Genomic DNA, 13939 nt, shown 5'->3' with positions numbered 1-13939 from the left:
GGAGAGGTTTGTCCCTGCACTGTGCCTAGTGGCCCTAGTTCAGATCCCTGGCATACACCCAGCTCTCTGCTTGGGGCCTTCTCTGCCCTTCTCATGCTCCCCACCCTCCCACCATTTGGGCAGAATTGGGAATCATGGGGGAAAATGCTGGGGCAGCTGGGGCTGATGCTATGCAGCATTTGGGGCCGGAGCATGGGGGCATTGTCAGGGAGGTTTAGGACCTATGTTAGGGCAGAAGATTAGTTGGGGTGCAGAGATGAAGTGTTTGGGGCTAATCCTGGGCTACCCCTTCCTGCAGAAATTTGGCTACAAGTCAGGGAGGCAAATGTGTGGGCCATGCCCCCCCCACCCCTGCTGGGCAGTAAACACTGTCGTCGCCTGGGAGATGGGCCCAAACATCCCGGCCCCCCACGGGTTATTTATACCAGGACTCCCTCTCCTTCTCTGGCCTGATCTGGCTCCTCAATCCACCCTCTGAGCTGGGAGACCTGAGCTGAGGGTCCAGCTCCCTGTCAAGGAGGGAGGCCCCAGTAACAGGCCTGCTTATACCCCACCAGGAACTGGGCACCAATCTCTACAGCCTGTCCCTTTGGAGGCCCTGGGTCTTGTTGATCAGAAGCATGTTCCCAGGCCTTGGGTAGCTCTGAGAGGCCAAGGCCTAGGAGAGAGGCTGGAGCCCTGGGACTGAGCCTTGGGTTTCTTCTAATTGTCTACATGACTTGGCCACTTCCAATTTCTCTCTGTGTTCAGTGGGAAGGAGGGTCTAGATTAGAGCAAAAATTTCAATCCAATTTATTTATTTATTTATTGTTTGTTTGTTTGTACTGGGGATTGAATCCAGGGTTGCTTAACCACTGAGCAACATCCCCACCTTCTTTATTTTTCATTTTGAGATAGGGCCTCACTAAGTTGCCGAGACTGACCCGGAACTTTCAATCCTCCTGCCTCAGCCTCCTGAGTTGCTGGGATTACAAGTGTGTGCCTCCATGCCTGGCTTCAATCTGTTTTAATCAGTAGATCTAGTCCTTGAAATGAAACCTGGTGCATAAGCACAGCACATAGATAAAACACACCACAGCAGGGCTGATCTGGGAGGGGGTCCAGAATTCTGCCCACTCAGCCTGTGTGGCCCTACATACTAACCTGGAGTCTGCATGTGGCCCTCCTTGATCTAGGACACTGAGTCAGAGCTGCTGGTGTGTGAGCCTGAAGGCAGCTGATTTGCAGTGAGTGTAGATGGAACCTGAATGAACAGGCTGGGGCATCCACAGGTGTGTACCCAAGGCCCCTCCTAAGGAGAGATGAGCCCAGTGTGGGAGGAGATGGGGGCATGCCATGGATTAGAGGGTAGCAGGGGCTGGATGTCCCTTTCATGCCAGGTTTCAAGCAGCCTGGGACTCCAAGGAGTCTAGGAATTTAAATTCAAACTTCCAGATTGTTCTGCAGGTGCATGTGTCAGGAAGGATAGAACGTATTTTATTGAATACCTTGTTAACTTGATTTAAACTTTTAAGTATTTAGACTTATAATATGTGGCTCTCCATTTGTACTCGTTCCCTTCCCTGCCAGTGTTAGTGGCAAGTTTGCATCAACTCTCCCCTCTACCTGCCCACCTCAGCAGCGTCCCTAAGACAGCCTTCCCAGAACTCTCAGGCTTCAGAGGACAGGGTGAAAGTCTAAGTCATTGAGGCTCAAGGTCCTGGCAAGCTGGGTCTTCTGTTCACTCCTCAGATATTGTCTGAGTATCCACTTGGGCTAGCCTGTGGAACGTGCAAGAGTCAGACTGGCCCTGCCCTGGAGGATGGATCTCAATGAGGGGGTGAGATGAGAGTGGACAGAGGTAGGAACAGTTTCAGCTCACAGCTTGTCAGAGAAGAGAGTGACAAGGGGGTCTCAAGAGTGCCCAGAGGGGCCCTAGAATCCTAACCTGGGGCTGGAACAGATTTTCTTCCCAAAGCAGAACAGGGATTCTTGGGATAGAAGGGCACAGAAGTCACCAACATGAAAATGTTCAGGGGACGGGGAAGGAGTGTGGCTGATTCTTAGGGTGCTTACAGCCTCCAAGGCTGGGCTAAGGAGCTTGGGTTTAGATGGGAACAGAAGCGACTGTAGGATTGTCAGTGGAGGAGGGGCATTCAGACTGAGGCAACATGGGCTGGGGCTGGGCTGAGCGCTGGATTCCTGTAGGCAGTTAACTGGGCAGCTGGAGGGAGAATAGGGCTGAGTCTGTTCTGGCCAGGAGTGGGAAGTGGAGGCTTAGGAAAAAGAGGCGATCTACTCTACCCTCTGGGATCATACCTCCTATCTCCTCTGTCTTGTCTCCTGCCATTCCACTGCCCTGAGTCTCCAGGTTGGAGAAAAGAGCACATCACCCTCACTCCCTTCCTCAAAGTAGATCCCTTCAAACAGTAGACCAGTCAGGACACCTCAGTTGTCCAGGAAGCTTTCCCTGGCTGACTGGATCCTCTTTCATTCGTTTATTCATTTTATCACTCAGTAAATATTAAGTGAGAGCCTACATTGCACCAAGCCTTGTTCTAGGTGTTGGAGAGAGTGTGAACAAGATACAGTCCCTGGCCAGGCGCGGTGGTGTTCGCATGTAATCCCAGCAGCTTGGGAGGCTGAGACAGGAGGATCAGCAATGGGCGAGGCGCTAAGCGATTCAGTGAAGCCCTGTCTCTAAATAAAATACAAAATAGGGCTGGGGATATGGCTCAGTAGTCAAGTGCCCCTGAGTTCAATCCCTGGTACCAAATAATAAATAAATAAATAAAGTCCCTGCATTCATAGCTTGATTTATGGGGGCCAGAGGACCAGAACTGTGTCTATCCCTAGTGCCCACCCTCTAGCTATCTATGTCTGAGCTGGGTCTCTGGTGACTTGGGTACAGGGATTCTCCCCATTACCATTCATTTGCTCCAGCAACCCTTGGTCAGCACTTGCTTCTCTAGACACTGAGCCATAGGGAGGGGCCCAATGCCCAGCCCCTGGTTCTCTCTACTCACTCCAGATGGACTTTGAGCCCCTTACAAAAACCTTCCTGGCCTTGGTTTCTTTCTTTCTTTTATTATTATTTTTTTTTTGGTATTAGGGATTGAACCCAGGGGCACTTAATCACTGGGCTATACTCCCCAGCACTTTTTATTTTGTATTTGGAGACAGGGTCTTGCTAAGTTGCTTAGGGCTTTGCTACATTGCTGAAGCTGCCCTTGAAATTGTGATCCTTCTGCTTCAGCCTCCCAAGCTGCTGGGATTACAGGCCTGCAGAGCCTTGCTGGCCTTTCTTTCTTTTTTAAGATTTTTTTTTTTAGTTGTCAATGGACCTTTATTTTATTTATTTATATGTGGTGCTGAGAATCAAATCCAGTGCCTCACACATGCTAGACTAGGTTTCTTTATCTACTGAGTGGGGCTTTGAGGAGGCCCTAAGGAGGGGAGGGGAGCAAGAGATGGCTCAGCTCCAGTAATGCCCATGAATGGGCAACTTTGGTTCTGGGGTGGGAGTTGGAGGGGTAACAAGGATTCAGTATTTATTTCATTATCAAGACAAGATAATAATAGTTGATACCTATAGTGGTCACTGTCAGCCAGTGTATCTTCTCACATGCATCTTATTATTACTATTCTCACATGCAGCTCTATTTGGTGGAGGTATATGGGTGTATCTTTTCTCTCATTTTCTGAATGAGGAAACTGAGTCTTAGTAAAGTGAAATGACTTATATGAGGTCACACGTGAAACTACCTGACACTGGGAGCTCTTGAGCACCGTGCTATATAATGTGCTGTCTGGCACCTGCCTCTCCTGGGCACTCAGCCTGAGAGTGAAAACCCAGCCCTGGCACCCGTCCCCCTAACCCTCCTCCCCCTTGGTCCCCTCAGTGGCTGGCACCGCCCCGAGCCTGGGCACTGGGTCCTGCGACCCCGGCTTGGACAGTACCCGGGGCTGGATCAGGCCAGGACTCGACTCAGGAGCCTTGGTACCTCGGGGTCCCGGGGCGCTTGGTTTCTGCACCCAGCCCTGGCGGGTGGGCAAGCCGCGTTTGGGTGGGGTGTCGCGTCCTCCCTCTCCGCCCCAGGCTTCAGGGACTCGACGGTTCCTTCACACTTTCCGCTTGGCCCGCTGCTCGCCTTTCAGGCCGCCGAGTTTTCAATTGTTAATTTGGAAACGGAAAAAGAAGCCGGCCGGGCGGGGAAGAAACCCGAGCCTAGCGCCGCCCCTCCCGCGCCCGGAGTCTGCTCTCGCCGAGGCCCCGCCCCTCCAGGTCCGCCAGAGCCACGCCCAGCGCTGGCCCGCCCAGCCCGCCCCGCCCACACTGAGACCCGGGATCGCCGAGTCGCGGCGCCGCGGCAGAGGGGGAAGGGACCCCGCGTCAGAGACGCGCCGAAGGCTGGCCGGGGGAGGAGTCCCTCAGGAGCCCTCCCCCTCCCGAGGAGGCCGCCTGGTTGTTGGCCTCTTGTGTCCTGAGGTGAACCCAAGCCGCACGTGGGCGTCTTCCGGTTAGACCCCTGCCTCCGGACTGCAGGACCGGGTACCACGGGCACCATTAGGCAGACTAAGAAACTGAGTCCCAGACAGGGTCTGTTCACTTGTTCAAAGTCCCACAGTCAAAGCAGAGCTGAGTTCAAGTCCATTTGTGGCAGTTATACATACAGGCAGTACCAGAGATGCAATTTGTCCCCTTTGCCTGATTCCCACCGCTTCTGTGGTTAACGGATCATTGGAATTTTTGCTTCGGTCTGTCCTGACTCCTCCTTGATATCATTATTCACTTATGGGAGAGTTTTGGAAGAGAAGGAAGTTCATCTAGACTTTCCATGCAAATGGAATGTAAAAGACACTCTTCCGGCGACTTCAGAACATTGAAGTCCCAGAGGACTGGTAGCTTTAGGAGCTGTCCAGGCCTCGCTTTCCTGGAGCGACCAGTCCCAGATGGACCAGAGAAAAACAAGGCCCTTAAGAGACCCTTACTCAATCCCTTCCTCATGAACTGAAACTCTAAGACAGTTTCTCACATCTTCAGCTGACTGTTGGCAGAGTTAGGAGAGTGAACCTGTGGACCTAGGTTCCTAGCTCTGCCTATGCCCTTGTGCTTCCCCCTCAGCTGCCCCCAATCCTGACACCTCTCTTAGAGTCACCAAGCGGGCTCCTGACTCTTAGAAGATTCTGGATCTGCTGGAACTGCAGGCTGGGCAGCCTTCCCTTTACCAGGATGCTGAGGAAAATGAGGAGAGGTGTCTGCAGATGCCCTTCCAGTTTCCAGCTTAAGGAACCCCCTGGCCCAACTGTTCTATCTTAGCTGTGGAACTGGCCCAGAGAAGCAAAGCACCTAGCCCAAGTTTGCTCACACAGCAAGGCTTTCCTTTCTTGCAGGGCTTATTGGGTTCAGTCTGGCTCTTTCTGGGTTTGGGGATCCCATGGGGAGCATGCTCTCAGGGCAGCTGTGAGTAGCTGCCCCAGGTGTGGCCTGTGAGTTTGCATGTTGCTTTGCTTATTAGTAGCGAAGACATTGAGACTCCCCTCCTGTTTCATACCCACAAACCCCCCACTGGGTGGGGTCTTCGGAAGCTGAGTCTGCAGAACTCCCAAGATAGGCTCCTATTTGGCACCTGAGTTCCCCAGGGGGCCCTGCCCTCCCCGAAGCTCTTGTTCCACCCTGTCAGCTCTTGTTGGTACTCTCAGCTCTGGGAGTACTGAGAACCAAGTGACAGAGACTAAGCTCTTTCCCCTGTTTTGGAATCTTCCCTTCCCTCCTTCCTCCCCCCTCTGTACAGGTTCTGCTGATTCTAAGAAGACAAGATTCCTTAGAGGTGACCCTGACCCCCATTAAGCTCAAGTAGCTGGGTAACTGAGCAATCCTTGAACCCAGTGCCACCCTATACATACAGCAGAAAGGGCAGGGGCTGGTCCCTCTTGGCCCCAGGACGAGGGGAATTTTGGAGTAGGAGTGAGGGGTAAGTGACTGGGTCCTGTCACGGAAAGAGGAGATATTAAAACATTACCTCAGGAACTGGGAAATCTGGGGGGCCAGGCCCAGCTCTGTCTCTAATCTCCCATAAAATCACAGGTAAGTCAGGTCCCTCTCTGGGACTCAGTTTGGTAACATATAAAGGAGAGGATTTGTGGATTTCTAAGGGAAATTTCAGTGCCAGTATGTAGCCAGTATCTGATCACATCTTGCCACCTCCTCTTCTCCTTGAACAAGTCACCTCATCTCTTGCTAGGATTGTACCATTAGATTCCCAATTCCAGGTGGGGAAAACACCCCGCCCCACCCTAGTGTGTTCTCCCCTCTGCTGCCGGGGCAGTCTTCTGCAAATATAGGTGATCTCATGCTACTCCTTGCTCACACTTGCCTGTCTTTCTTAGAGTACTGGCCAGTCCTCAGCAGCCAGTGGGTTTCTGCTTCCACCTCCACTGCCTCTCTATGCCCCCTCCTCCACCACTGCTTACAAACCTGGGAGACTGCTCCTTTCTGATCCTTCTGGAATATACCAGGCACCTTTCTGGCTCAAGTCTTTTGCACTGGCTTTTCTGTCTGCTCAGAGACTCTTCTCCAGGTGCCCACATGGCTCATTCCCTCTTCCATCTTTACTCAAATGCCACCTTCTCAAAGTTGCTCTCCCTGACCACACTCTGTAAAATAGTCTCCCCCACTTCACACTTTCCCCCTTTCCCACTTAATTTTTTTCCACAGTCATCTGACAATTTGAACATTTACTGGTTTATTTGCCATCTCTCCTTCCCACCTCTCAGCCAAAAAAGAAGGCAGGGCTTTGTAAGCTTTATGCCTGGCCCAGGGTGAGCACTAAGTGTGTGGTTGCTAAATGAATGAAGGAATGAGTGAGTGCATGCTCCATGGCTCTGGGCTGTGTGGTTTCTTCATAATCCCTCCTGCTTTGGGAAGGGTTGAGGTGTAGAACCAGCTAGGGCCAGCAGCGCATTCTGGGAAGGAGTGGTACTCATGAGAGGATGCACCCTGTCTCAGGAAATCTCTTCCCATCACCCACTTGGCTCAGGCATAGGGCATGCAGTGGGCAAAGGACAGGATCTTTGGGTCTGTGGGAGGCAGCCACTCAAACAGCCTTTCATATGCTGAGGTGTACTCGGTAATGGAGGTGAATGAATATAGAGATGGGGGTTGGGGGGTTAAGAGAGTGTCAGGTGGGGCCTCCCCTTAACCCAGTCAGTTTAGTGGCAGAAGTAGCATACAAAGGTGGGGAGGTGAAATAAAAAAGGTGGGGAGGGAAAAAAAAGCTTCATTGGCTGTGATTAGGGACTAGAACGATGCTAGTGGAGTATCAGCTTCCAGGTTGGGTACCTGGGAGTGAAGAATAAGGTTGCCAGGTGGGTAGGGCCTTCCTTGCAACCATGCTAAGATTAAATTACTGAGGATTAAAGCCAGGGTTGCTTTATCACTGAGCTACATCCCTATCCCTTTTGATTTATTATTTTGAGATAGGGTTTCACTACATTGCTGAGAGTCTAAATTGCTGAGGCTTGCAATCCTCCTGCCTCAGCCTCCCAAGTTGCTGGGATTACAGGGGTGTGCCACCATGCCCAGCTAGATTTCACACTTAAAACAAAACAAAACAAAACAAAAAACAGCAAAGCTCTTCGTTCAAATGAAATCTTATGCCAAACCCAGCATGTAAAACTGGGCTACTAGAATGCATATGGAGGTTCTCAGTGGAGCTAGGGGAAGATTTCCACGGGCCCTCTTGTTTAAGTTTCTGAAATTCTGGCTGCGTACATTCCAACCCTTAGTTCCTCTTCACTTTCATGGCCTTCTGATTGGGAGGGCTCATGGCTCCTTGTGTGAGAAGTCAGTGCTGCCTGGCTAGCCCCCCAAAGATGGATGGACTCTGCTTCTTCCTTGTTCCGTCCTTGGCTTATGTTGACTGTTGCTCAGTTCCCTCACCTGGTGCAGTAGGCAATCTCGCTGGCATGGCAGAAGGAAGCAGGGAGACAAACCAGGGTTGTGGGGATGGGTCAAGTGGGAGAGGATGAGGCTGTTCTGCATTGTATCAGCCTGTTTTCTGTTACTATCACAGAACACCCAAGATGGTATTTTATAATGATAGAAGTTTATTTAGCTCACAGTTCTGGAGGCCCAAGGGCATGGTGCCAGCATTGACTTAACTCTGGTGAAGGCCTCATAGTAGATAGTGTCACAGTTGCAGGAGTGACTGTGAGAGTGAGAGATCATGTGGTGGAACAACAAGCCAAAGTCTGGAGTCCGCGGAGAACTAGTTCATCCCTTCTGAGTGCATGTCTCCAATGACCTAATAACCTCCACGAGGCTCCACCCCTTCTACATCCACCACCTCTTAACATTAGCACACTAGGGACCAAGTTCCCAACACATGAGCCACCGGGGGACAAACCACATTCCAACTATAGCTCTCACCAAATGTCTTGTTCAGAAGACAGCACCTTCCATATGCTGGGGTACTGAGGTCACTCACACTAGCTCAAGAAATACTGACATGTGGCCTTGGGGTGCGACTCAGTGGGAGAGCACTTGCCTAGCATGGGCAAGGCCCTGGGTTCAGCCCCCAGCACCACACACACACACACACACACACACACACTCACATTCAAGACTGGCAGATGGTAAGGAAAGAAGAATGTTGCAGAGACTTCATGGCAGGAATCACATCTGGGATTCATGGGATAGAGAGCGGGAGATGAAATGCTGGTGTTGTTGCCATTGGTCCCTGTGCCTCTGCCACCTTTCTGCTAGATTCCTATTTCTGTTCCTGAGAAAGCATCTGATTGGTTCAGCCCTACCTACAGATGGAAACTTCTTGGGTCATTCTCCAGCCCTGGATGAATCAGCGGCAGCCAGGGCAGGGGCTTGGGGCCATCCATGGACAGAACTGCGCAGTCGGTGCACTACAAAGGGACTTGGCATCGAGGGCTAAAGTGGTGCTGAAATACAGCCTGTGCCTGGGCATGTCAGCCCGCAGCCAGGGATGCCTGTTTCTAAGGAGGCCAGCTACAGGGGGTCAGGCTATAGGCAACGCATTTGTCTAGTTGGTCCTCCAAGATGGGACATTTTTTTTTTTCATAGTTTGCACTATGTGTTGGCAGCTGCTCTCCCTCCAGGGACATCGTCAGAGAAAGTAGAACTGAGCTGAGGACCAACTCTCTCCCTCCCACCTCACTGCTGGAGAGTCATCAGGCAGAGGGAACCTTAGCCGTCATTGTCTTGGCCCCCACTTTCATGTTGTGGACAGGGAAACTGAGGCTCCATCAAGACCTCATCTCAGCCCCGAGCCCCAACTCAGGCCTCTGACCCGGAGAAGCAGCGGCACAGCAGCAGCCCTGGTATGGAGCCGAGGATCACGTGCTCTTGCTCCCTTTGCCATATTTAGAATCGCTGGATCAGGGGAAACTTCTCCTCCCAGCCCTGGAGGATTCTTGGAAAGAGCCTCGCTCTAAGGCCAGCTGACTGCCCCTCCCCTTATCCCCCTTCACGAGAAAGGAAGGTCCCGCTCTCCCCAGAGAACTGGGGGGGCCCTAGGCCACCCTGTACCCTGTTGTCAGGAAGTGTCTGTCAAGTCTGGCTAAGTCCCTTCTTCAGTATCAGCTCTGGTTTGGGATTCAAGAAGTCCCTTGCTGCAGGCAGGTGGTGGGGCTCACGGCCTTTGCCCTCAGGAACCTTGGTTGAGTGGCGACAGACTGGCCCAAGAGTCCTCCAGCTGAGGGAAGACAGAACCCTGCTATTGGGACCCTGGTCTGGGGAGCAAGGAGGGAGTCACACACTCCCCAAGCCACAGGCAGAAGCCAGGGAGCCAGCTGGTGGCTGGCAGGCCCCAGACACTGGCAAGGATTGGTATAGGGTGAGGGAAAGGAGGAAGGAAGCTCTGGAGGAAGCAAGGGGCAGGGCCTGCGTGTGCAGATACTTTGGCCTCAGGGGGGGCTTGTGTTTCCTGGTCCCAAACAGGCTGCTTCCTCGCTGGATTATCAAGCCTTAACAACAGAAAAACTAGACAAACACAAAAATGCTTGTGTTGAGCTCCTGGGATGTTCCAGGTGTTGAGCTGATCCTCGCTGCCGGGGGATAATGGCCCTGTGTTCCCATGGGAGCCCTCTCCGGCTGGAGCAGCTCCTTCTCTTCAGATCTGCCACTCGCTGTTCCCTAGGTGGGCCTTGCCTCCTCTTCACAGGGTGCCCCCGGGAGCAAGCCCCTCTCCCACCCTCTCTCTGCCTCCTCACCCTGCCTGCTCGGAGGCAGCTGGAGGGGCCTTCCTGGGTAGCAACAGTCCTCTGCCCTCAGCTTCCCTGGGGACCTCTTCCCTTTGCTGGTCCCTCTCTCCTGCAGCTCTGGCTCTTGTTTCCTGGCCCCTTCCACTCTGAGGTGCTCCTCTCAGGAGACTCCCTGCTCCCTTCCTCCTTGGCTACCGGGCCTCTCCTTTTTGCGGTCAGATGTCTTTGAAGAGTTCCGTCTCACTCATCGCCTCCACTTTCTCACCATCCTCTCCTGCTCTGGCCCTCTTCTCCTTCTGGCACTGTCCTGACCAAGGTAGTAGTAACCAACGTGTCACCAAATCCAAAGGACATTTTTCAGACCATATCTCACATCCTGGCAGCATTTGACACGTGTCCACTCCCTTCTTGAAACATTTGCTTCATGCGGCCTCTCTGATGCCTCTCCCCGGCTCCCCTCCCATGGCTGGTGTGCCTTCCTGTCTGGCCCCTTTTCCCTCTGGCTCCACAGGGCCTTGGCTAAATTCACCACATGCCTGTTGGACTGTCTCAGCTATTCTGTGACCTCTACCTTGATGTCCCCCACATCTGCATTGTCCCACAGCCCTCTCTGTCCCTGTAACTTGCTCTCAGTGGCACTCCTCCCTCCACCGCCCCCCCCACGGGCCCTCCTGCTTCCCGCTCACCCATAGCACTTTTGTCTGTCCGGTTCCCTAGACCACAACAGAGGGGCCATTCTCCCTCACTCGCTCCATTTCTAATTAATCACCAGCTCCTTCTTCCTACAGCTTTTTCCAAGCCATCTCCTTCTCTCTACTCCCTGCTGCCACCACCCTGGTCAAGGTCACCATCATCTGTCAGCTGCCTTATTGTGAAGCCCTGTGCTTAGTTTTCCTGATCAGCCCCGCGCTCCACAATGCCCCCGTGTGGTGGTCCTGAAACACAAATCAGACTATGTCATTCCTCCTCTTCAAATTCTTCAGTGGCTCCCTATTGCCTTTAGGATGATGTTCAGATGCCTGAGGGTGCCACTAGAGGATCTGACCCTTTATGGCTTCCTCACTGTCCCCTTCATTTTAAGTCCCCACCACGAAGAACTACTAGTCATCCTGGGCACAGACTCCCACATGTCCGTTGCTTGCACAGGCTACTTCCTCTGCCTGAGGCACCCCTGCCCCTATCTAGTCACTTTGGCTGACTTGAAGTCTTCTTGGGGCCCTCCCAGTTCCCTTAGCTCACTGTCCTTGCCTTGTCTATCATGTCACCACCGTTATACTTGTTAATGTCTTGGGACCTGGATTATTCACTTGTGGTTTTACAATGAACCTGACTGAGCGTAGATGACAATTAACGTTTCTGAGGGAATATGGTTCAGAGACAGGTGACAACCTCTTTCCTGCTGTGCAATTCCTGTCATTTCCCTCACCTATTAGATCCCCGCCTCTTCAGCCTCCCACCACCTGTCCTTCCAGGGATAATCCCAGAGAAGAGTGGGACATTTTGAGGACAGCAATGGTTTGTCTTGTATGAAGATCACTCTGGCTGCTTTGAAGGGGGTGGGTTATGTGAAATGGGAGTAGAGGCAGGAGCCAGGTGATGGTGGCTCAGTCAGGACAGTGACACTTGGCTATGAATATGTTCCAAAGGTGGAACTAACAGAATTTATTACAGAGCAGGAATGTACAGGGCAAAGGATAGGAAGAATCAAAGATAACTCAGTCTGCCTGAGCCCCTGCGTGCTGTTACCAAGATGGAAGGTTTATGGATACATGGAGAGGTGTTTTTTTTTCTTTTTTTGTGTGTGTGGGGGGCATGTTCTGTTTTAGAAACCACCAGACATCCAGGAAGAGAAGTCAAGTAGGCAGGTGAACACGTGAGCTGGATTCGTAGGAGGGGCTACCATACCCTCATACCTGCTATGGGCAAAGGCCACTGTAGTAAGGGAGGGGGACAGGATTCCTGTTTTTATTTTAAAGCAAATGGATTTTAAATGAATATTAGTTTGCTGTTATTACCCAAGAAACCCATGTTCTTAAAAAGTTTTTAAAATTAGGAAATAAGCAAAAAGAACAAAACGAAAGCCCCGATCACTAATTTTGTCACCAAAAAATAAGCCCTGCTGACTTTTGGTACGTATATAAAAAGCATCTACATTTTAAACATTGGGATCACATTGCTTTGAAGTTTGTTTTTTGTTTTTTTTTAAAGAGAGAGTGAGAGAGAGAATTTTTTAATGTTTATTTTTCTTAGTTTTCGGCGGACACAACATCTTTGTTTGTATGTGGTGCTGAGGATAGAACCTGGGCCGCACACATGCCAGGCCAGCGCGCTACCGCTTGAGCCACATCCCCAGCCCTGCTTTGAAGTTTTGTAATTGGCTTTCTTCGCTTAACCTATTGTGGACATTTGAAGATGTGTAACTATTGACATGGCAAGAAAAGTGTTGAGGAAAAGAATTTTGAAACAGCTTCAGTAGGAAGTCCCCAGGGCCCCTGCTACTGAGGCCCTGGGCAGCTGAGAAAGAGGCAGAAGGATTTCTGCTGAGGGCCAGAGTGAAGGCCCATAAAGGTTTGGCAGCCACCCTTTCCAGAGGAGGGCCCTTCCTGTCCCAAACCCTGTGCCAGCTGCAATCACCACCCAGCCACCAGCCCAGCCATGGCTGTGGCTAATGACTGGATCTGAGGAGCCGGTGCTCCTTCCTCTCCCTGTGCCTTTGCTGATTCGGCTCTTGGCCGGAACTGGCCAAGGAGGCTTCCTTCTCACTCATTCATCCAAAGCCCTTTATGGACATCTGCCACTTGCCTCCTCAACCCCGGCATCTGCTGGGATGCAGCCCCAGATCCTGCCCTTCAAGAAGATATAATGGGGCCCCCGCAGAGCCGTGCCCTATACCTGTTTTTCCTCCCTCAACAGATAGGGAGACTGGCTCTCAGATAGGATTTGACTTCATGCCCATGCCCTTGCCACATGAAACCTGAACACAAATAAAACCATGCAGGAAGTGACTTGGGTCACATAGAAGGAGACAAGCACAGGGAGGAGGGAGTTTTGAAAAGGGAACCAGGCATGTGGGATCCCAGGCTCCATAGAGCAGGTTGTGTTTGTGACAGGTAAAGGGTGCATGGAGGCTCAGCTGGTGAGCTATTTGCAGTGTCAGCAATGGTGCAGAAGTGGGGACTCTGGGGCCACGTGGAAAAGGCTGGTGGATGAATCCACAAGGAATGTATTTTCAGTGAAGTCCGTGCCCCCTGGAGCCTCTTCCAGGGCACATGCATGTTCCGCCTATCCTTGTCCCAAAGAGGGCTGTCTGGAGTCTAGCCTGGGTCTTCTTTGCTGCTCCTGTAGCCCCGCCCTTTCATCCTGGTCTCCCTACTGTGTGCACAGGCTCTTCAAGGCGCATGCCCATGGCTTTCTCCCTTCCCTTCCACTGGGAAGTTGGGAACCCTGGCTCTAAGCTCTGTCCTGGCAATACTGGATGACCCAGGTGAATCCTTTCCATCTCTGGGCCTCAGTGTCTTCATGTGTGTAATTGAGGAAGTGTTGGATGAGTTAGGTTCTAAAGTTCCCTTCCTTTCTTCTTTTGCCCTTCTTCCTGGTACTAAGGATGGTACCCAGGGTTGGTGCTCTACTACTGAACCACATCCCCAGCCCCTCCCGTCCCCCACACCTTTTTGTTTTTTTTTTTGGTACTGAAAATTGAACTCAGGGGCACTTAAGCACAGAA

Source organism: Marmota marmota, unplaced genomic scaffold (genome assembly GCF_001458135.2).
Source record: "Marmota marmota marmota unplaced genomic scaffold, marMar, whole genome shotgun sequence".
NCBI classification, from domain to species: Eukaryota; Metazoa; Chordata; class Mammalia; order Rodentia; family Sciuridae; genus Marmota; species Marmota marmota.
The sequence above is the reverse complement of the archived record's forward strand: the minus strand, read 5'-3'. Positions refer to the sequence as shown.